At 36.1% G+C, this 20,414-nt stretch overlaps 1 long non-coding RNA gene across 2 annotated transcripts in view; it reads left to right on the plus strand.

Annotated features, from left to right (window-relative positions):
- Window positions 1-921: 921 nt before the first annotated feature.
- LOC123794235 (uncharacterized) overlaps window positions 922-20,414 on the plus strand; it is a 139,508-nt gene continuing 120,015 nt past the window's right edge. The window contains exons 1-2 of one of the 2 annotated variants that reach the window (XR_015723030.1): window positions 922-1,167; window positions 2,753-2,959. This is a non-coding gene — a long non-coding RNA (uncharacterized LOC123794235). Of the gene's footprint in view, window positions 1,168-1,698; window positions 1,829-2,752; window positions 2,960-20,414 lie in introns of those variants that run through there. The other variant, XR_015723031.1, reaches the window with a different exon arrangement.

A 20,414-nucleotide genomic window follows, 5' to 3' on the forward strand; every position in this document is an offset into this window, starting at 1 on the left:
AGAAATATATCGCCATGAGGGCAGGTTCTTTTCCTATTTTGGTTCCTCATAAATTTCAAGTGCCTTATTGGTGCCTGGCACGTAATACATTCTCAAGGTATATCGTAATGTTGGATGCACTAATGTTGGTCTATTTCAGATTTGCTATTCCTTTCTTATCAAGTTCTAAGGCTTTAAATAATCATGTCTTTCTAGGCTAGTTTTAAACTCTGAAATTAGGGAAAATCATTTAACCCCAGTCAAACTAGCTAATGCAGCATGTACAATCTTTTTAGGCAATATAATATATATAAATATATCCATATATATAGTACTGATTATCTTCTTATCTTTTGTAACATTTATAAACTGCAAGGACTAACGGCAGAAATTATACACAATACTCAGAACACTCGGTGGGGAAAGAAAAATGGGAGCCGTGAAAACAGGCTTGTCAGAGGGTAAGTGATGATGGAGAATAGAATAACCACAATGAGAAAATTCAAACAAAATTCCCAAAAGTCTGAGTTTTTTGGCTTAGGGATCTTTTGAGAGTTATTATGTTAACACAAAATACCTATTCAAGAAGACATCTATGGTATTATCTTGCTAAAATGTAAGAAATAAAGTTACAAGAATCCATTATATCGAGTCATTTATTGAAAATTAGATTGCATTGCTTCTTACAATTGTTTTAATGTGGCAAGAAGTGCACACTATATTTTAAAAGGTGTTTTAATTTAAAAACTTATTTAGATAATTTTTCTGGATTTATGTTTTTATGTACTTATTTTCTGATATAACTGGGTGAGGGAGGCATTATTGGATTTTACTTTATGCCAAATTGTATTTATGGTTGTCTCAACAAAATGGAAATTATACGTTTGTACTTTCATAGCTAGAACCTGAGCGTTTCTTTTTTTTTTTTTTTTTTAAGATTTTATTTATTTATGTGACAGGGAGACAGCGAGAGAGGGAACACAGCAGGGGAGTGAGAGAGGAGGAAGCAGGTTCCCAGCGGAGGAGCTCGAATGGGGACTTGATCCCAGGACGCCGGGATCACGCCCTGAGCCGAAGGCAGACGCTTTAACGACAGCGCCACCCAGGCGCACCTGAGCGTTTCTATCTAAAATTGTCATAATTACGTTCCACAGACCCTTGAGAAATCTGAGATATGAAGATCTCGAGGTAAGATATGTTTAAGTAAACAGGATTAAACATTTGATCAGAAACATAGCAATTTTTTAAAGATCACCAAAATATTATTCAGCTACAAATTAAAAATAAGAAAGATTAAAGACTCTGGAAACACCAGAAGAGGGCAATTTAAGAAAAAGAAACAGCTAGGAGAATCTGTAGCAACTTTCCTCTAGTCTATGTACTTTGGACTCTCCTTGACCCAAGGTATGTAGCTAAGGTATAAATTTAACTGAACCTTTCCTTGTATATCATAAAATCACTACCAATTTCCTTGCTCAGTTGGTTACCTTTATCTGTAGAGCTATTCCAACTATGAGTTATATGTGGTATTAGAAAATCAGAGTATCACTATTTTTCCCATTTGTAGTTGAGGCAAATGGAGGCTTAGGTATCAGCAGCTGATGATTTCTCTTCAAATAAAGTACCTCTGTTTATTAGATATCCATTATTTAAGTCTTTTTTTAAAGATTTTATTTATTTATTTGACAGAGAGAGAGAGCGCAAGCCGGGGAAGTGACAGGCAGGGGGGGAAGCAGGCTCCCCGCTGAGCAAGGAGCCTGATGCGGGACCCAGTCCCAGGACCCTGGGTTCACGACCTGAGCCAAAGGCAGACTCTTAACCGACTGAGCCACCCAGGCGTCCCCATTATGTAAGTCTTAAAACTCTTTTTTCTTATTCTTCCTCTGGGATCAGAAACATCTAGAGAAAATATTCTGAGGGTTTTCTTTTATTTATTAAAACTTTTTCTTCTTTTTAATAACAACATGATTTTACTTTCCACTTATTTATTTAATAAATATTTATTCAATGTAAGTATATATGCCTGATCCTGAACTTGTTTGAGATAAAGCAGCGAGCCAGAGGGAAGATGTCCTTGGGCCCATAGTGGTTAAATCTCAATGAGAAATAGTGTTTGCTGGGGTGCCTGGGTGGCTCAGTTGGTTAAGTGGCTGCCTTTGGCTCAGGTCATGATCCCAGAGTCCTGGGATCAAGCCCTGCATGGGGCTCTCTGCTCAAAGGGAAGCCTCTCTCTTTCTTCCCCTCTCCCTCTGCCTTTTGCTCTGCCTGCTTGTGCTCTCTCTCTCTCTCTCTCTGTCAAATAAATACTTTAAAAAAAATAGTGTTTGCTGAAGCACTAAGACTAAGATGATAGTATTAAGTCTATTGAGATAGTAGCCAGAGATAATAGAGTAATTAAATGAGCAGTTGTTGGTAGAGATTATGAAATAAGCAAAAAATTGAGATAAATTGATAGATATTTTCCCCCCAAAATTTCATTTTGTAAAATTCAAATAATTCAGGCTTACATGACCCTGATTCCTCTTTACAGATTGAAGTACTCAAAGAGGCCATGCTAATTGTATTTCCCCTTAGAGTCTTGCATGCTTCCTAAATATTTGAGGAAATGCAACCCTGGTAATACCTATAACCAATGTATTGGTTATCTATTGCTGTGAAACAAGTTACCCAAAACAGAGTAGCATAAAACATTAGATATTCGTCATTTTAAAGTTTCTAAGTTTCTGTGGGAAACAGCAGCATAAAATAACAATAAATATTTATTATTTTATAGTTTCTGTGAGCAAGGAATTCTGAAACGGTTTGGTTGGACGGTTCTGGCCTAAGGTCTCCCATGAAGTTACAGTGAAGATGGCTGCTGAGGTTACAGTCATCCAAAGGCTTGACTGTGGCTGGAAGATCTACTTCCAAGGGGCTCGTATGAGAGGTCTGAGTTCCTTTCCAGAGGGCTGCTTGAGCGTCATGATGATGTAGCTGCTAGGTGAGTAATTCATGAGACAGAGCAAGGCAGAGGCCATAATGTCTTTTATAACCTCGCCTCAGGAGTCATGCAACATCACTTCTGCAATATACTATTGATTACACATCCCTACTTAATGTGAAAGGGGGCTGGATAAAAGGGGTGGATTCCATGACGTGAAAATCCCTGGGGACCATATTGGAGGCTGGCTACTCTATATGGGATCGTTTCATTTCCTTTTTCTTTCAATTTTTTTTTCCATTTAAAATCTGTTTTACTTGGAATGAGTTGTGATCAGACTCAGCATATTTTCAAATCTGTGTGACAGATGCTGTCTTATCTGTAATTAGATAAATTCTTCCAAAGCCTGAAGGCAAGGCCCTCAGAACTAAACACCCGTTGTGCTTCCTCTTTTTATTAGATGATCTAAATTATGAAAAGTGTCTATCTGTTTTGGAAATTCATAGGATGTCTTTTGTCCCTGATGTTAACATATTTTCATGCAATGCTTTTTAAGCTGGAAATAACATTTGTTATTTAGAGACAGCTTTCCCTGCCCTTTTATTTTACATGTGAGGTTACTAAGGTCCAGAGAGGTCCAGTAACTAAGGTTGTAAAATTTGGAATAGAATTCAGGTATTGTGACTCTTAATCCTTCGTCTTTCCTTTACAACTTGCTAGCAGCTGAATAGTTTTCAATAATTTCATTCTAGTATAAGAAACCATCCATAAATTTAGCAGTAGAGATTTGCAGGCTGGTTATAATGGAATACTTCAACAATGCCAGCAGCTATAAACTTTTTCGTGTATGATTTCCTTCTTTTCATTATGCTGGAGTTTCTGCTCAGCATTTCAAAGATGTAAAACAATGAAATGGGACTTTCCTCAAAGAGAAAACAAAAACAGTGAAAATGTATAGGAAAATTGCAATTTTAGAAATGTGTTGATTTCAGAGTTCTGACAACAAAATGCAATTTTTAGGAATTTATCTGTATAATTATGTGTTGCTTGACATGCCTTACTGAACAAATAACAAGACTATGGAGTCATTAAATTTAAACACGCACATATATGGTTCCCTCAACCCTTAATATCTAGCACATCTGTGTTTGCAAATATATTTCATTCCCTTTCAAATAAAAATGATTTTCCACTTCCCAAACCACTTTATTGGTGTTAGAAGCACTATGCCTAAGGGTTTAATCACTTCGGGAGTTGTGAATCAACTGTAAAATGAAAATTAATTTATCAGTGAACAAAAGTAGTACAGGTAGAATAGTGGATCATCAGCTATTAAACTCTGTTATTTGATTGGTATGTTGATGTATGACATGATATTTTGTGATTCTTTACCACTTCCTTTGTTCTTGACATTTTATTCTTTATAATAGGATTTAAAAACAGAAGAAAATGCCACAAAGCTAAATAAAATAAAATTATATGCTAGAATATTTTAGGCTTTGTTTTTAATTGATTGTCTCATCAACATAAGTGCTCTGCAGTAGCCCGTTTGTAAAATGATCAAAATGGAACTAAAAAAAAGGAACTGCCTTATAACTCCCAAATGTTTTGCAAAGAGGAAACTTGTCTTATACTCAGAATTTAGTATTAACATTTATTATTTTATACCAACTATAATATCTCATAATGCAGCTCCATTTTAAAATGAACTTTTATTTAAGACTGGTTTTAGTTTTAGAAAAAATAACTGAATAGTGGAAAGAGTTCCCATACACCATACACCCAGTTTGCCATATTATTAATATGGCACATTTGTTATATTTACTAAACCAATATTGATATATTATTATTAACCTAAGTCCATATTACATTTGGATTTCCTTAATTTAATCTCCTCTTTCTATTTCTGGATCCCATATTATGTCTAGTTAACATGTCTTCTTCTGACAGTCAGCCATGACCATTTCTCTGACTTTCCTTGTTTGGGTGACTTTTAGAGTTTTGATGATTACTGGCTAGCTATTTGTAAAACGTGCTTATATAAGAATGCTTTGGGTTTTTCTTATGGTTAGATTGGGTTATGCATTTTGGGGGAGGAAGACCACAGAAGTAAAGAGTGACACTTTTTTTTAAGCCCATATATAACTGATTAATCAGTACTATTATAATCTCTCATTCTATCTATTACATAGTCAGCTTAATGTTTTCATGAGCCTTTGGACCTGAATCCAGATAGTATTATTACTCAAGTGTGTGGGATGCTCTTGATGCTTACAAACAAGTTTGATAAAGTCTGTAGGCTTTTGTGTTTATATTAATAAAAATGTATGAATTAAATACCCAGCTTTCTTCTTAAACTTTGGAACCTGAAGCTCTGGTTATCCTCAATTTGATGACTGTAATATAAATGTCATCTCCACCTGCATTATAAATCTATAAATACTTAATGTTTTTTTTCTGTTGAGAATAAATTTCCTAAGGTAGATTTTCTATGAATTAGCTTAATGCACCCTTATGAATGGTATTCATTCAAATTTTATCACTCCATCCATAAATTTTTTTCTCTCATAACTAGTAAAGTTCAATTTTGATTAAGTAAGTTCTGAATATATTAACTATATTGTCTATTAATTTTGCATAATTATTTCCTGACAGTGGAACTGCAAAGGGCATGTATATCAAATATAGTATGTGTATAGAAGTCAGCTGCTGCAGAAGTGCTAACTAGATATATGGAACATAAGCACCTTTATGAAGTGTAATAAAATTCTGACTTATACTTAGCATTATATTTTTGCTGTCATATGAATTAATAATATGAAAGGTAGGAAATCAAGTTAAAATATTTTTTGGTTGAAGCTTTTATCAGAGTATTATTGATAAGGCTGAGATCAACTGTAAAATTCTGTTTTGAGGCCCTCTGTACCCAGGGTATTGATATGACAATAATCACAATGGCTGAAGCACTCCTTCTAGGAAAGCATCCAGTGCATCTCATCTTCCTTTGAACATAAACTAGTCATTCTTGGCAGTACTGCTGAATTGAAACTCTTGACCTGGGCTTAAGTGTAGTTAGGATGGTGCTTCTCAGTCACTGGGAGATGTTATTTTATTTTATTTATTTTATTTTTTCCAAGATATGTTAAAACAGAATTCCAGGCCCTCTCCTTAGAAATCCTGGTTCAGTGGTCTGACAAGGGGCCTGAAAATTTGCATTTTTAGCAAGTCTCAAGGAATGTTGATACTGCTGTCTCCCATCTACTACATACTTTAAGAACCAAAAAGCTAGTGTATGAGATGTTATACTCCTTTCTAGAAGTGGTCACTTCCTTTTAGGGACAGGATTCTGGGGAGGAAGTCAGAGAAGTCAATTCAAGAACAAATTCCAAGGGGCAAAAAATGGAGTTAATTTTTCCAAAATTCAACTGATTTTTTGTATAAAAATCAGCTACCTGTCCTCACATGTATATAATATATTCTAAAACACTGCATCCCAAAAGGCATAGTGGCTTTTATATCACTATGGTTCTGGAAGGATTTTGTGAGCAGTTTTCAAAAATGTTCACATGCCCAGTATTTATTTGTTATTTGTATAGGTTGGTGTCTTATTTTCCTACTGGTTTTGTGTTATTAAAGTGGTATGACTTTATTTTCCAATCTTTGTATTACTAAACAGAAACTCAACTGAGTAATTTAAAAGATCAAATTGGCTTTCTCGAACAATTCATGAATCAGGCCACATCCCATCTAGTAAATAGAAAGGAGCTGTGTCTGTAGGAAAGGAAAGGTTTTTAAAGGCAGTGTGTGAATGGGGGGGGGGGGGATTATTAGCCAAGAATGCACTGTTTTAGGCAAAGTCACATTCCTAAGGGGAAGAAAAGCAGTCTATCAGTAAATTTCTCAGTACTGACCGGGAAATTCCGTGTTGACGCATTAAGGGTTACACTGGGATGGGGGTTAGAACTACAGTTAGGTTAGTAACTAAATTTTGGTTTGCTGATGTGGGGTCCTAACATAGAAGACCTCATTTGTGGCCTGTGGTTTTTCTTTTTAACAGTTTTTAAGGATTTCAATTACCTTCAGTGAGACTGATGATTCTGTTAAAGTTGGTATTTCTGACATGGTTTTAACATAAACTATCAAAATTACCATTTCTAGAGAATTGAGTAAAACAATTGTATATATAACATTGAAAAATAAAATAGTATAGCCATTACCAAGCTATTATTTTAGTTGAAGCTTCCATATAAAAGAGTTAAAAAGGAAAATACTATCATCCTATTGTAGAAATATCCATATGCTCTTTATTAAAATTTCACATATATTGAAATCACCTTCTGAATATTTAAATCACAATAACATTCAAACAATGTCTGCTGTTTGAGCTAATATTTTTAATCTCATTCTAGCCTATCTTGCCAATAATAAACACCCGATTTTAAATCATCACTAGTTTAGAAATAATGTCATGTCAAACCCATATACCTGTATGAAGTACTGGCTTTCTCTGCAATCAGTTCATAGCTCTCTACACTAAACTCTGTGGTTTCCACAAAGATACTTACATTTGCAAGCTTATTTATAATAAATTTTCCCTCACATCATAGTTGTAATTCTGCTCCAAAGTATGTTTCACCAGAAAGGAGAGGGTTTACAGGAATAAATAAAAGTCCTTTGAAATTCAGCTGAGATGTTTCCACACCACAGTTTCTTAAAAAAAAAAATAAAAACAAAAAAACATACCTTTGGGTATTTAGTAATTCCCTGATATTTTCATCATGTATTCATTTCAATTAAAGAATAATTACAAAGTAAATCAAACTATGGTGGGACGACCACCAAGATGAATGCTAAAATGCGATTTCCTGAGCTTTATGTCAATTCTCGTTAGAGTTACGCACACTACAGACATGAAATTATATGTAGAAATTGTTTAGCAATGCATTAATGAAATTTCTATTCCAGAATATATTATATGTTGGTGTAACTGCAGATCAGCTTTAGCGTAAGATGTAAACCATATTTTTCATTAGTGACTTATATGTATTGAAATGGTTGGCCCTTATGTAAACTATTTTTTCTTCAACAAACTGAATGATTTGTTTAAAAAATAATTATAAATTTAGTTTAAAGTCAATTCCAATTAATTTGGAATACTAGGGATAATGAAATGTCAATTAGAAAAATCTTAACCCAAATTAGGGGTGCTTGGGTGGCTCGGTTGAGAACCCGTCTCTTGATTTTGGCTCAGGCCATGATCTCAGGGTCCTACAACTGAGGCCCCCATAAGGCTTTAAGCTCAATTCAGAGTCTGCTTGACATTCTTTCCCCATCCCTCTCCCTCCTGCTATCTCTCTTAAATAAATAAATAAATAAATAAATAAATAAATAAATAAATAAAATTTTTAAAAACAAATCTGAACCCAAATTGTACTTTAATACTATTTAAAACACTTTTTCAGAGCCATTTCTGAAGAATGTAAAAAACTCTTGATCCATCTTGATAATTTAAAAAACTTGCACATTTTTAATTTGATTTCACCTAAAATCAGACAAAATTCCAAATTATAAAAATTATGAACAAGGAACATACTGATTCTTTCATAAAATGGAATAAGAAATAAATAACAGAATTGAAAATGGTATAGCTTCAAATAGGTGCATCAAAACCAGGCCTAATTTATATCTTTTATCTAACTTTTTTTCTTTGATTGGAGAGGAATGAGGGAAGCAAAATAGAAGTGCAGAGCTTGAGAATTAGAATTTTTTCTGTTGATGCTAGCACAGGGTAAATTTAAGGAGTCAGTCAGCAGTGGAGAGAGGTACCCATTTTGCTGAAACTGTCCTGCAGAGATTATGCACCAAATATCCCATAAATTCTCACTGTAGCAACAGGAGTGGCAGCTCCTTTTAATCATCTCTTCATTTGCTATATCAGCAGTTCTGATGCACCCCCAGGCGTTTTTGTATCTTTTCTGAGTCTGCCCTTCAAATGTTGTTTAAACTGATTTATTCTACATAATGTTATTGGTGGACAGGGGTCCCTAAAGAAAGATTTCGTTGAACTTAAAATTGGACCTGAATGTTTCCCATTGGGGATAATCCTTTATGCATGTGAAATTTTAATAACCTAATAAAAATTGCTTGCCATTTTTTCCAGTGAAATTTCTTTCTACCTCCAAATATTAAACATTTCTTCGTAGCTTCTGATAGTAAATAATATCGGTCAGTAATACTTTGTTGCATTTGGATCTCCCGATTCCAGGACACAAGACAACAGTAGTGTGTATTTATTTTGGTAAAAATAAAACAGTAGAACTATTTGAGCTTTTAAGTAGAAATTAGCTAATTTCCCTCTGGATTTCCAGTTTGGAACATTTACATTTTGTATTAATGAGAGAAACAAACTCTGAAATCATGTATGCAATATGAAATCACTACAAATTCATGAACAACAATCAACTAGGTCTTCAGTGTGGTCTATTAAATATTCAAATAAATTAATTTTGTTAAGAAATGTCATCAGTCACTAAAAAATAATACGTCAATTAGGTGTCCTGGCAAGAAAAATAATTTAACCCCATTAATTCAAATGAAATGATTTTTTTAAGTTTTTATTTAAATTCCAGTTAGTTAACATACAGTGTCATATTAGTTTCAGGTGTAGAATTTAGTGATTCGACACTTAACATACAATATCCATTGCTCATCACAAGTGCACTCCTTAATTCCTATCACCTGTTTAGCCCATCCCCCTACCCACCTCCCCTCTGCTTGCCATCAGTTTGTTCTTTATAGTTAAGAGTCTATTTTATGGCTTGCCTATTTTTTTTCTCCTATGATCATTTGTTTCGTTACTTAAATTCCACATGTGAGTGAAATCTTACAGTACTTGTCTTTTTCTGACTGACTTATTTTGCCTAGCATAATGCTCTGTAGCTCCATCCATGTCATTGTAAGTGGCAGGACTTCATTCTTTTGGATGACTGAGTGATATTCCATTGTATATATATATAACACCTCTTCTTTATCCATTCGTCTGTTGATGGACATTTAGGCTCTTTCCATAATTTGGCTGTTGTTGATAATACTGCTATAAACATCTGGGTGCATGTGTCCCTTTGTATCAGTATTTTTGTATCCTTTGCGAAAATACCTAGTACTGTGATTGCTCGATCATAGGATAGTTCTATTTTTAACTTTTTGAGGAACCTCTACACTGTTTTCCAGAGTGGCCACACCAGTTTGCATTCCCACCAACAGTGCAAGAGCGTTCCCCTTTCTCCACATCCTCACCAATACCTATTGTTTCTTGTGTTGTTAATTTTAGCCATTCTGATTGGTGTAAGGTGATATCTCATTGTAGCTCAAATGAAATGATGTTTTAATAAAGGGACTACTTAGACACAAAGATTAAAAAACAAACAAGGGATGATAATGTACCCAGAGACCAGCAACAATAGGAAACTCTACTTTCACAGCTGAAGGGACAAGGGAAGACAGTGTGTCTCAAGCACCAGGTGAGAGCTGCCCCTTAGATAGGTGGGGGATGGGGGTCATTGTCTGGAGCTGTGCTCTTAAGGGCTGCAGCTAAGATAATGACAAGAGACACTGAAGCAGGGAGTGGGAAAGAAACATCCTGCATGATTTCTGCTTGTGTTTCCCTCCTGCCTAATCTAACCAAAGCCAGCAAGAAAGAGAATCTGGGTGATACCTGCAAGAGGCTCAGCCTCTAGGGACACAGCAGAGGAGGAGAAAGCAGATAGGGAGAGGCAAACAAAACAGAACCGCAGGAACATTCTGACAAGGTTAGGGGAAAACACAATGAGCTCCCACAGCCCACTGGGTGGTGCCATCAAATGTTAGCTCTTTGCCCTATTTCCTTCAGGGTTTACCATTAGCATTTTTGTATTTCTAGTCACCTATGCTCCCTGGGTGGGGGAGAGGGGACTTTCCTTTCAGCACTTCCCTCAAGTGTCATATTTTATATGTCCACCCTGTACCACTCTTAGCAGGCAAATGCTGCAACTTGTGGAGAGAAGAAGCAGGAGCAGGAGCAAGAGTGAGAGGAGGAGGGAGAAGGAGATGAGGTGGGGGAGGGGAGGGGAAGGAGAAGACAAGCAAAGAACAAGTTATATAAATCCCTTCTTAATGTGGCTCATGCTTACCTATTCCTCTTTTTAAATATACTAGTGCTTCTACATTTGTGAATAGAGAAGAATTAAATATCCAAGGAGATTTTCAGAAAGGCTTCAATTATTTTTTCTTTTTTTCATTTTTCAAACTCTTTTTTACCTTCACTGTTGCACACCACCTGGACTGAGTAAAGATTAAAAGTTTCATAAGCTTTCCTGTAACATTCCTTAGATCTTGTTGTAATGTCTGTTGGCATCTAATCTCATGGGAGAGTCTGAGGCAAGCTTTATTTCTTTGGAGAATGACCTGTTATTATTTCTGGATAAATTTGAAGATTTTTGTCTTTCCTTGAATTTAGTAATTTCATCAAGGCTAAATTCAATCTTTTCAATTATTTCTTTGTTATTTTTTTACTTTTTTCACAATGTATCTTTCCAGTTTCAGATGTTCCTTCATATATATATATATACATATATATATATATATATATATATATATATGTATATATATATATGTGTGTGTGTGTGTGTGTGTATACACATATATGTATATAGGATGTTTTTCTAACAGATTATATATATATACTTATATATATAGGATGTTTTTCTAACAGATAATAAACATATATTTTTTCTTCCTTCAAAAATAGTAAACATGCATATTTGATCTTTGTTGATTTTTTTCCATGTGTCTTCTTCTCTAAATCATGCTTATATTTCACCTCATTTTGCATTGTTATTTGTTCAACACATCACTGATGCTCACAATGGTGAGAGGCTGCCTAAAATGGGCTATTACAACCCAGTAAGGTTTAAGTTTGTGAAAAGCTGCATGCTTGGGTCTGTCAGGACAAAGGATATATGAAAATGCCCTTCCCAAACCAAAACAAACTACAAGCATTAAAAAAAAAAAATTGCACATGTGAAGTCCTCATAGATAGTCTTAAAAGGATGAGAGAATGACTCATAAGAACCCATGAAAATACCCAGGAGAAAGATCAGACTTTAATATGTGCCAAAGTCAAGAAAGAGCAAAGCCAAAATCATCAAGTTAGAAATTTTGGGTCTCTCCTACCTCTTTGTTCTGATCTATATATTCTTTGCTCCAAGCCTGGAGGTACTCAGACAATTTTACATGAATGGCACCATTCTGATAACTTGATGAGCCCCTGCACTGTTTTGCTTTTAGGTAATATTAAATTTTCTAGTGAATACTTAAAATATCCTTTCTCATGAAATCATTAACACTCCAAACAATTTAAAATTAAGTCCTCTCCTTAATATCATGGTTAAACATGTATTCTAAATTATCTCTGAATTTTACATCAAGATTGTTACATCAAAATTGCTAGATTTTCCCTATTTTTCATTATTTACACATAGCTAGCTTATAGTACTGCTAATTAGGCTAATTATTGTGTCTAATGTTCTGAATAATTCTTGGTCTCTTAAAAACACAAATTGGTTCTTTCTATAAACCAGATCTACCTATTCAACTCTTATCTATCTTTAATTAATAATAGATCTGACTGCTGTATAATTATAGCTAATATTTACATAATGTTTACTCTATGCCAGGGACTCTTGTATGTTCCTTATATTTAATCTTTAAAACAGTCCTATGGGACAGGACCTAGGAACAAATGCATTTTATATATGACAGTTTGAAGCACAGAAATTTTTATGATTAATTCCTGGCCACATACCTCCATAGAAATACACCCAGGATTTAGGCTCAGATAGTCTGACTCCAAAATTGTCCTTTAATATATTATTTCTCTTTAAAGCATGAGAGTAATAGAAAGTGAGGTCTATGAATAATCCACATTAAAATCACTAGTGGTCTTTGGTAAAACATGCATTCCTGGGTTCATCTGCTTCCATATATGTTTAATAATCATTTAAAAAGGAAGTGCAGGTGATTCTAAGAGACCCTACCATTTCAAAATCATTGAAATTATAGATATTCTTTTTTTAAAAGATTTTATTTATTTATTTGACAGAGAGATCTAGTGAGAGAGAGAGAACACAAGCAGGGGGAGCAGTAGGCAGAGGGAGAGGGAGAAGCAGGCTCCCTCCTGAGCAAGGAGCCCCACCTGGGTCTTTGTCCCAGGACCCTGGGATCATGACCTGAGCCGAAGGTAGATGCTTAGCTGACTGAGCCACCCAGGTGCCCCGAAATTATAGCTATTCTTATGTGTATTTTCTTTGAGCATAAATTCAAAGCAGAGTAGATGATATCCTTGATTTTCAAAGTATTTGATAACACTCTAATTTTCTTTGCTTTGTGATAACTTTAATGCTAATTGAGATGATTTCTGTTTTCACAAATCCTAGTAAGTATTCTTTTATTTTATCTACATATTCCACAAGTAGTCAAACAATTAACATATTATCTGAGAAAACTAAAGATGTCTTTGAGGGAATGAAAATTGGTGCAGCACTGTGGAAAACAGTATGGAGTTTCCTCAAAAACTTAAAAGTAGAGCAACCCTATGATCTGAGAATTGCACTATTGGGTATTTATCCCCCAAAAACCAAAAACATTAATTCAAAGAGATACATACACCCTTGTTTATTGCAGCATTACTTACAACAGCCAAACTATGGAACCAGCCCAAGTGTCCATTGATAGATGAATGGATAAAGAAAAGATGGTGTATATACACAATGGAATATTATTATAAAAAAGAATGATATCTTGCCATTTGCAACAACATGGATAGAGCTAGAAAGTATAATGCTAAGTGAAATAAGTCAGAGACAGACAAATATCACATGATCTCACTCATATGTGGAATTTAAGAAACAAAACAAAAGAGCAAAAGAAAACGAGAGAGAATGAGAGACAAACCAAGAAAGAGACTCTTAACAAAATGATGGCTACCAGAGGGGAGGTGGGTGAGGGGATGGGGGAGAAAGGGGTTGAAGATTAAAGAGTACACTTATCATGAGGAAAAAATAAATAAATAAAATAAAATGAAAAAAAATAAAAATTAAAAAATAAACAAAATAAAACAAAAAAAATGTCTTGGACTACAACTAAAAAAAAAAAAAAAACCCTATCAATAGGCTGAGATTAGCAAAGCTTTATTTATTTGAAATCAAATTCTTCCTTTCCCCTATACCTTCCTTAACGTGTTAACTTTGATGTTCACAGTTTCATTTCATGTATTTAAGATGACAGCTGGACCTTGAGACTCATAACTGCATTCCATGCAGGAGAAATGGAAACAAATATGTTTCATTTAAAAAATTAAAATTAAAAATTAAAAATGGACACTTTTCCCAAGGACTCTTAACTGCTTCATACTGTCCTAAACTCTATTACGTGGACATCCTTTGTCGGTTGGCAGCTGGTTGAGGAATTGTATTAGGTGTTTAGTCAACTAACCAACAGTGAAGGCCAAAGTCAACCCCTATACCTATGCATTGACTATATTAATTTTTCCCCTATACACACAACATACCATCTCCTTGATTCTATCATTCAATTACTGTACCTGGCTTGAAATTGGAATCTCTTCATCATATGTGGATGTTGTTTCTTAGGGTCTGGTAACCTGTCACCTAAAATGCATGACCTCACCATTCCACTTTTCCTCTATAAACAATAGTTTTGTGGTTTCTCTCACCATTTCATTTGGAAAAACCACCTTGGTGGATGGTGCTTTAAAAAGTGTGGGGTTCCAGTTGTGTATATTTTAAAGCTGCTGCTTGACATTTTCAACTTCTGGTAGAATCAGTAAGTAGAGAGGCATGTGGATTTTTCAACCTAGCAAGGCTCTGTGCTAGGGAACTCCCTGAAAAGTTTGATTTCAGGCTGTTAAGAAGAGAGTGCCGCTCTTAACGCTGGTTTTATTCCCTGCCACCTCCCCTGGGAGTCAAGTTAATTCTGGTTTCAGTTCATTCATCTCTTCTTGACTTCACCGACAGCTGCACAAAATTATCAAAAGCATAATAACACAGTACATTTTGCTCAATTTCTTGTTGTTTTTATACTACTTCCTCTAAATTATGGTGTCACTGAGTATGCGGTCTACATCTCAATGAACAGAGCAGGTGATCCTTGCCCGAGTATTTTGCCATCACATAACAGGGAGCTCAGTAGCTTTGCAACATGCAACGGGTAGGTACTCATCTCCCCATGATTATTAATAGAGTAAACCAGTATCATTCATTTGCCTTATTGCCCATTATTTATTGAACACTTTTCTATAGTTTGGGAACATTTCCACCTTATCTCCCCAAGGTAGAAATTAGAACATTTGTTTCCCCATGCTTCTTTGCAGCTTGTGCACCAGGAGGTGATGTAGACTGTAGATACAAAAAAACAAAAATCGTGCTGAAACAGGACACCTGGGTGGCTGAGTCGGTTAAGCATTTGCCTTTGGCTCTGGTCATGATCTCAGAGTCCTGGGATCGATCAGCCCTGCGTCGTGCTCCCTGCTCAGCGGGGAGCCTGCGTCTCCCTCTCCCCCGCCCCTCCCTTGCTCATGCTCTCTCTCTTTTTTCTTTGTCTCTTTCTCAAATAAATAAAATCTTTAAAAAATGGTGCTGAAGGAAGGTGGAAACAGAAGCATCCCTATTTTGTAGTAATGAGTGGTTGCAAGATTGCATTCGTGTTGCACAGCGGCTTTGTTGCTCCCAGCGATAGCAGCTGCTGAAAATTATGTTCATGGCAGGAATACAGACACTTCTTGGCTATTGCATTCACAGTGGCAAAGGTATTGGTGACCTTGTGCCAATTATGCAAAGTAGATTAAGGCATGATTTCTAGAAACCTAGCCTCCAGCATGTTTCTCCAGCCCTCCCAAATTTCCAGTATGATAACTCCACTTCCTTTTACTGCACTCCATTTCTACTTTTTTTCCCTCTGGTTTGCTTCAAATTAAGGACACTAATAGATAGAAGGGCATTACATTCTAATTAGATACATGCTTGGAAGCAACAAACATAACTAAATAAGAATATAAATGTGAGTATATATTTATTAGATGATTTTTAAAAAGTGTGTATGTTTGTATATATGGTGTGTGTTTATCCCATTCATTGTATGTTGTAAATGCCATTTAATTTGTTTCATAATATCCACACAGAGATATACCTGCATGCACACAAACACATGCACACAGATTCTATGTACAAACACACACACACACACACACACACACACACACACACACACTAAAGAAGTAGTTATAAATTTGGAACCAAATACTCCTAGGCAAATTGATTATAGAAACGGAGACACTTTTTCTTCATTAAAATGGGGCATCTTGTTCACGGTGCCTGGATGGCTCAGTCAGTTAAGCAGCTGGGTCGTGATTTAGGCTCTGGTCATGATCTCAGGGTCCTGGAATCAAGCCCCATGTCAGGCTCCCCACTCAGTGGGTAGTCTGCTTCTCTCTCTCTCCCTCTCCCTCTCCCCCTCCCCCTGGTCACACATGCTCCTTCTCTCTCTCAAATAAATAAATCTTTTTTTAAAAAGGGAGAGGGACACCCAGGGGGGGCTCAGTTGGTTAAGCCTCTGACTTCATCTCAGGTCATGATCTCAGAGTCCAGGAATCGAACCCCACATCGGACTCCGTGCTCAGCAGAGTCTGCTTCTCGCTCTCCCACAGCCCCTCCCTCTGCTTGTGTTCCTTCTCTTTCTTTCTCTCAAATAAATAAATAAAATCTTAAAAAAAAAAAAAAGAAGATGGGCACTTTGTTCAAAATAAAGATAAATTTTTGCCCTAGGCAAAATGACTCTTAGTTTCATGCCCTTTTATGCTTTTGAAAAATACTTTATAAGACATAAAACTTCCCTATGCTCTAGATCTATCTTGAAGCAAAATACAACGAATAATGAAGATTATTGATTAAAGTTGTTTTAAAAGAATTGACACAAAATTCTTTTTAAAAAAATTTATTGTTAAAGGGAAATCTGGCTTTTTTAAAGATTTATTTATTTATCTTAGAGAGAAAGAGCTCACACAGGTACATGCTCACGAGTTGGGGGAGGGGCAGAGGAGGAGAAAAAGTTTACTCAAGTGGACTCCCCACCAATCAGAGTCCAATGCGGGGCTCGCAGGGCTTGCTTCCAGGACCCCAAGATCATGATCTGAGCCACAATCAAGAGTCCACTGTCCAGCCAACTCAGCCACTCAGGTGCCCTAATAAAAATAAAAATTCTTATTAAAATAGTTCATCTTACATAGCTGAGCCCTATTTATCAGTGTTCTCATTTTTCTTTTTTTTTTTTTTTTTGGTTCAGATGAGAGAGGTTTTATTTTTTTTTTCTATTTTTTATTACGTTATGTTAGTCACCATACAGTACATCATTACTTTTTGATGTACTGTTCCATGATTCATTGTTTGCTTATAAAACCCAGTGCTCCATGCAATACGTGCCCTCCTTAATACCCATCACTGGCCTATCTCAATCCCCCATCCTCCTCCCCTCTGAAGCCCTCAGTTTGTTTCCCAGAGTCCATAGTGTCTCATGTTTCATTCCCCCTTCCGTTTACCCCTCCTTCTTTATCCCTTTCTTCTCCTACAGATCTTCCTACTCCTTATGTTCCATAAATGAGTGAAACCATATGATAATTGTCTTTCCCTGCTTTACTTATTTCACTTAGCATTATCTCCTCCAGTCCCGTCCATGTTGCAACAAATGTTGAGAAATCGTTCTTTCTGATGGCTGAGTAATATTCCATTATATATGGACCACATCTTCTTAATCCAGTCATCTGTTGAAGGGCATCTCGGCTCCTTCCACAATTTAGCTATTGTGGACAATGCTGCTATGAACATTGGGGTGCATATGGCCCTTCCCTTCACTACGTCTGTATCTTTGGGGCAAATACCCAGTAGTGCAATTGCTGGATCATAGGGCAGCTCAATTTTTAACTTTTTAAGGGACCTCCACACTGTTTTTCAGAGTGGCTGTACCAACTTGCATTCCCACCAACAATGTAGGAGGGATCCCCTTTCTCCACATCCTCTCCAACAATTGTTGTTTACTGCGTTGTCAATTTTTGCCATTCTAACTGGCGTAAGGTGGTATCTCGGTGTGGTTTGGATTTGAATTTCCCTGATGGCTAATGATTTTGAACATTTTTTCATGTGTCTGTTGGCCATTTGTATGTCTTCATTGGAAAAGTGTCTGTTCATATCTTCTGCCCATTTTATGATTTGATTATTTCTTTCACGTGTATTGAGTTTGAGAAGTTCTTCGTAGATCTTGGATACCAGTCTTTTATCTGTAGTGTCATTTGCAAATATATTCTCCCATTCCGTGGGCTGCCTCTTAGTTTTGTTGACTGTTTCCTTGGCTGTGCAGAAGCTTTTTATCTTCATGAAGTCCCACACGTTCATTTTCTCTTTTGTTTTTTTTTTTTTGCCTTTGGAGATGTGTCATGAAAAAAGGTTGCTACGATGTCATAGAGGTTGCTGCCTATGTTTTGATGGATTCCTGTCTCACATCGAGGTCTTTCATCCATTTGGAGTTTATCTTTGTGTATGGTGTGAGAGAGTGGTCAAGTTTCATTCTTTTGCATGTAGCTGTCCAATTTTCCCAGCACCATTTATTGAAGAGACTGTCTTTTTTCCACTGGATGTTTTTCCCTGCTTTATCAAAGATTAGTTGCCCAAAGAGCCGAGGGTCCATTTTTGAGTTCTCTATTCTGTTCCATTGGTCTATGTGTCGGTTTTTGTGCCAGTACCATGCTGTGTTTGTGATCACAACTTTGTAGTACAGCTTGAAATCCAGCAATGTGATGCCCCCAGCTTTGTTTTTCCTTTTCAACAATTCCTTGGTGATTCGGGGCCTTTTCTGGTTCCACACAAATTTAAGGGCTATTTGTTCCAGTTCTTTGAAAATGTCATTGGTATTTTGATCGGGATGGCATTGAAAGTGTAGATTGCTCTGGGTAGCATGGACATTTTAACTATGTTAATTCTTCCGATCCATGAGCATGGAATATTTTTCCATCTTTTTATGTCTTCCTCAATGTCTTTCAAGAGTGATTTGTAGTTTCTAGAATATAAATCCTTTACATCTCTGGTTAAGTTAATTCCAAGGTAACGTATGATTTTTGGTGCTATTGTAAATGGGATGGATTCCCTAATTTCTCTTTCTTCAGTCTCATTGTTCGTGTATAGAAATGCAACTGATTTCTGAGCATTGATTTTGTATCCTGCCACATTACTGAATTGCTCTACAAGTTCTAATAATTTGGGGGTGGAGTCTTTTGGGTTTTCCATATAGAGTATCATGTCATCTGTGAAGAGAGACAGTTTGACTTCTTCTTTGCCAATTTGGATACCTTTTATCCCTTTCTGTTGTCTGATTGCTGTTGCAAGGACTTCTAGTACTATGTTGAATAATAATGGCGAGAGTGGGCACCCTTGTCGTGTTCCTGATCTTAAGGGAAAGGCTTCCAGCTTTTCCCCATTGAGAATGATATTTGCTGTAGGCTTTTCATAGATGGTTTTTATGAGATTGAGGAATGTACCCTCTATCCTTACACTCTGAAGTGTTTTAATCAGGAAAGGATGTTGTATTTTGTCAAATGCTTTTTCTGCATTTATTGGGAGGATCATATGGTTCTTGACTCTTTTCTTGTTGATATGATCTATCACACCGATAGATTTCCAAATGTTGAACCATCCTTGCATCCCAGGGATGAATCCCACTTGGTCATGATGGATAATCCTTTTAATGTACTGTTGGATCCTATTAGCTAAGATCTTGTTGAGAATTTTGGCATCCATATTCATCAGGGATATCAGTTTGTAATTCTCCTTTTTGATGGGGTCTTTGCCTGGTTTGGGGATCAAGGTAATACTAGCCTCATAGAATGAGTTTGGTAGTTTTCCTTCTGTTTCTATTTTTTGAAACAGCTTCAGGAGAATAGGTATTAATTCTTCTTTGAATGTTTGGTGGAATTCCCTGGGGAATCCGTCAGGCCCTGGGGAGGTTTTTGATCACTGCTTCAATCTCTTCATAATTAATCGGCCTGTTTAATTTCTTCCTGTTTCACTCTTGGTAGTTTATAGGTTTCCAGGAAGGCATCCATTTCTTCCAGGTTGTTTAATTCATTGGCATAAAGCTGTTGATTAAAGTTTCTAATGATCCTTCCTATTTCATTGGTGTTGGTCGTGATCTCTCCCCTTTCATTCATAATTTTATTAATTTTGGTCCTTTCTCTATTCTTTTGAATCAGGCTTGCCAGTGGCTTATCGATCTTGTTTATTCTTTCAAAGAACCAACTTCTAGTTCTGTTGATCTGCTCTGCTGTGCTCCTGGTTTCTAATTCATTGATCTCTGCTCTCATCTTGATCAACTGCTGTCTCGTGAGTGGGTTAGGCCTGTTCTTCTGTTCCAGCTCCAG

Source organism: Ursus americanus, chromosome 35 (genome assembly GCF_024610735.1).
Source record: "Ursus americanus isolate L20-20 chromosome 35, mUrsAme1.1.p, whole genome shotgun sequence".
NCBI lineage: Eukaryota > Metazoa > Chordata > Mammalia > Carnivora > Ursidae > Ursus > Ursus americanus.